Here is a 4,744-nt window from a genome sequence, read left to right on the forward strand (position 1 = left end):
AAAGAGCCATCATTTGCAGTAGCGCCAGATAAAAATTATGTGCAGGACATGTATATCAAAAACTACAAAATACTTGTGAAAAAAATTAAATAAGATTTAAATAAATAGAAAGTTTTAAACTCAATATTGTTAAAATGTTAGTTCTTTACAAATTGATATATAGATGCTGTCCCCATAAAAATAACAGCATTTTTGCAGATATCCAAAAAATTATTCTAAAATTTATATGGAAAGATTTTTGGAATAGAATAGAAAAAAATTTGTGAAAAGAGCAAAGTTGGAGGATTCACACTACCTGATTTTAAGATAATACACATTTATAGTAAACAAACCAGTGTGATATTGTTCAGGAGATAGATACATAGAGCAATGACAAAAGATTGTAAAAGTTAAAAACTGACCTGCATGAATATAGCCAGTTGATTTTTGACAAAACAATGGAAGTTCAGTGGAGAAAGAAGAGCTTTTTCAACAAATGGTGCTTGTACAATTGCACACTCATGTGCAAAAATGTTGATTTACTTCAAATCTATACATAATAGCTCAAAGGACTTTCCTGGTGGTCCAGTGGTTGCCTTCCAGTGAAGGGAGTGCATGTTTGATCCCTGGTAGCTCAAATGGATCATAGTAATCCTAAATGAAAAAATTTTAAGCTATAGAAGTTCTAGACAAAAGCATGAGAAAAAAAAATCTGTGTGACATTAGGTTGGACAAAAGGTTTTTAGATCTAATATCAAAACATAATCCATGAAAGAAAAAATAATCAATTGGACATTATATAAATTAAAATCATTTCCTCCTCAAAAGACAATATAAAAAAGAATGAAAATATAAGCCACAGATTGGGAGAAAATATTTGTTAATCACATGTCTGACAAAGGACTTGTATCCAGAATTTAGCAAGAACTCTCATAGCTCAAAAATAATAGCAAACTATCCAATAAAAATATGGAAACAAGATTTACACAGACACATTATCAAAGAAGATATATGAATGTATCAAATATGTGGAAGATATATATAGACAAATATGTACATGAAAAGATGTTCAGCATCATTAGTTTGGAAATGCAATTCAAAGCAACAGTGAGAACCACTACACATCTATTAGAATGAATATCATTCAAAAACATATAAAAAGAAAAAAAATATATATATAAGCAAGTATTGGTGAGGCTGTAAAACTACTAGAACCTGATGCAGTGCTAATTTGCAAAATGGTACTGCCACTTTGGAAGACACTTCGGCAGTTTTTTAAGTTAAACATACACTTCTCATATGACCCAGCAGTCCTACTCCTAGGTATTTACCCAAGTGAAATGAAACCACATGTTCATACAAAAACCTGTACATCAATGTTTAGAGTAGCTTTATTCATAATTGTCACACAAAACCTGGAAACACTCAAATACTTTTCAACTAGGGAATGGACAAATAAACTGTGACACATCCATTAAATGGAATACTCAGTTCAGTTTAGTTCAGTCGCTCAGTCATGTCTGACTCTTTGCGACCCCACGGACTGCAGCACACCAGGCCTCCTTGTCCATCACCAACTCCTGGAGTTTACCCAAACTCATGTCCATTGAGTTGGTGATGCCATTCAACCATCTCATCCTCTGTTGTCCCCTTCTCCTCCTGTCCTCAATCTTTCCTAGCATCAGGGTCTTTTCAAATGAGTCAGCTCTTAGCATCAGGTGGCCAAAGTATTGGAGTTTCAGCTTCAACATCAGTCTTTCCAATGAACACCCAGGACTGATCTCCTTTAGAATGGACTGGTTGGATCTCTTTGCAGTCCAAGGACTCTCAAGAGTCTCCTCCAATACCACAGTTCAAAAGCATCAATTCTTCAGCGCTCAGCTTTCTTTATAGTCCAAATCTCACATCCATACATGACTACTGGAAAACCATAGCCTTGACTAGATGAATCTTTGTTGACAAACTAATGTCTCTGCTTTTTAATGTGCTGTCTAGGTTGGTCATAACTTTGCTTCCAAAGAGTAAGCGTCTTTTAATTTCATGGCTGCAGTCACCATCAGCAGTGATTTTGGGGCCATAATGCCTTGCCTTTAGTTAACAGGTGATCATTTTAATCAAATATGCATTTCTATTTCAAACAAATCAACGATAAATGTTTGAAAAGACATTTTCTTTTGAGTTAATATTAAGTCTATAGTAACAGGGAAGCTTTCTTGCTTTTTAAAATAAATCTTATTTATGCCAAGAAAAAAAAAATAAAGTCAGCCACTGTTTCCACAGTTTCCCCATCTATTTGCCATGAAGTGATGGGACCAGATGCCATGATCTTCGTTTTCTGAATGTTGAGCTTTAAGCCAACTTTTTCACTCTCCACTTTCACTTTCATCAAGAGGCTTTTTAGTTCTTTTTCACTTTCTGCCATAAGGGTGGTGTCATCTGCATATCTGAGGTTATTGATATTTCTCCCGGCAATCTTGATTCCAGCTTGTGTTTCTTCCAGTCCAGTGTTTCTCATGATGTACTCTGCATAGAAGTTAAATAAGCAGGGTGACAATATACAGCCTTGACGTACTCCTTTCCCTATTTGGAACCAGTCTGTTGTTCCAAATCCAGTTCTAAATGGAATATTACTTAGTCATAAAAAGAACAAATGATCAATATGTAAAATAACATGAGTGAACCTAAAATGCATTATGCTGGGTTAAAGAAGCCTCTTTGAAAAGGCTACATACTCTGTGACTTCATTCCTATGACATCGTGGAAATGACAAAATTATGGGGTGGAGAACTGGTCAGTGGTTGTCAGGGGTTATGTGTGTGGGACAGGAACTTTGATTACAAAGGGGTAGCATAGAGAGCTTTGAGGGGGATAGTTATGGAACTGTTCTCTGGCTTGGTTATGGTAGTGTGGCATGACTCTGTGTAAATTAGAAAACTTTTAATTATAAATATTATAAACTGAAAAAAATAATCCTTCCAGGTGGTTTCTGGGTAAAAGCTTGTGAAGGAGCAAGGGCAGGTGTGAGTAGGCCAGTTTCTCTAAGAAGTTCTTCCAATTTTTCAGTGAGAGGCACAGGTAGACTGGGCCAGGTTAGGGACAGAGGAATTGAATCAAGATTTGAGAGCTATAAGGAGATAGAGTAAACACCAATGTATAGTGATTGATTAATCATGTCTCAGTGGGAGTACACCAAATCTTGAATGACTCTTAGGTTTCTAGTTTGGTAACCAGTCAGTATTGCCATTTATAAAATAGAGAGCAGAGGAGGAAGGCCAAGAATTGGAAGAAGGATACTATACTTATCTGGAGACATAGCACACGGCAGAAGAAGTTCTCTCTGTGGATGGATGTCAAGGTAGAGATGGTCAGCTGTGAACTAGAGACCACGATTTGGGAGCCCAGCAGCCTGGAAGTCGTTGTCACATGCATCATGTTCCTGTTTTCCTCTGACCCTCTGTTACATTTGACAGTGTGCCTCTGCCTCCTTCTTGCAGCCCTCTGCTCTCTTAACTACTGAGACACTGCACCATCCTGATTCTCTTCACATTTCTGTGCCTTTTTTCCAGTCTTCTTTGTGGATTCCCCTTAGTCCATCAATAACTCTTGAGAACCTACTGTGTGCAAGGTGTCATACTATGTATTAAAGATGCAATAGTAAGAGTGAGCCAGTTCATTCCCTGAAGGACTGTAGGGTCTAGAGAACTCTTCTTTGGCCTGCTTTTTAAATTACAGCATGCCCAGGCTCCTGTCCACCTCTCTTCCTGGTGTTCAGATACTGTCCTGTTTGAGTCCAGCCAAATAATTTGCCATGTGTACCCCTGGACCTCTTGGTGGTCTTTGGCTAATTGAGCCCTATTTATCCTGAGCATACTTGAACCTACCCTCAAGTGGTGGCCCTGGCTCTGCCATTGAGTGCTTGTGAGACTTCAGTATGCCCCTTGCACTTCCCTCGGCTTCCAGGCTCTGAAAGTGAAAGCCCCTCAGTCATGTTGGACTCTTTGTGACCCCATGGACTTCTCAGGGCAGAATACTGATTCCATGGAATTCTCAGGGCAGAATACTGGAGTTGGTAGCCTTTCCCTTCTCCAGGTGATCTTCCCAACCCAGGGATCAAACCCAGGTCTCCCACATTGCAGGTGGATTCTTTACGAGCTGAGCTACAAGTGAAGCCCAAGAATACTGGAGTGGGTAGCCTATCCCTTCTCCAGGGGGTCTTCCCAACCCAGGGATCAAACCCAGTTCTCCTGCATTGCAGGAGGATTCTTTACCATCTGAGCCACAAAGGAAGCCCAGGCCCTATCTGTCTAAAAAGAGGGCAGGGTGTTTTTAGGACAGGCTGTAATTCTGTTTGCTCAGACTCTTCTCCAGACCTTTATTTGGCTTGCTTTCATTCTCAAATTCTTTAAACCTTATACCATCTATTATATCTCAGAGCCTGAAGGGCACTTACAATTCCAAGATGCTAGATTCTCTCCCAGATCCTGGGCCTCTGGTCCAGTATGCAGTCATCTCTTGGCCAAAGGCAACTCATTCCTTGAGGAAGATATTGAAGTTCCTTCCTTATTATTTTATCAATAAGCACCCCTTGAGCGTCTGATGACTTGAGCCAACCTGAAACATGTCTGCCTTGCTCTGCCCACCTCCTGTCTGCTTTCTGTCTATTCCACCTTTCCAGGAATACAGGTATGCCATTGGGAAGGATCCCTGTTCATCCCTGAGCCTGATACGTGTGCTCTCAGCCCTCAGTTCTTGCCAGAAACACCCA

The sequence above is a fragment of the Bubalus kerabau genome, chromosome X (genome assembly GCF_029407905.1).
Source record: "Bubalus kerabau isolate K-KA32 ecotype Philippines breed swamp buffalo chromosome X, PCC_UOA_SB_1v2, whole genome shotgun sequence".
Lineage (NCBI taxonomy): Eukaryota > Metazoa > Chordata > Mammalia > Artiodactyla > Bovidae > Bubalus > Bubalus kerabau.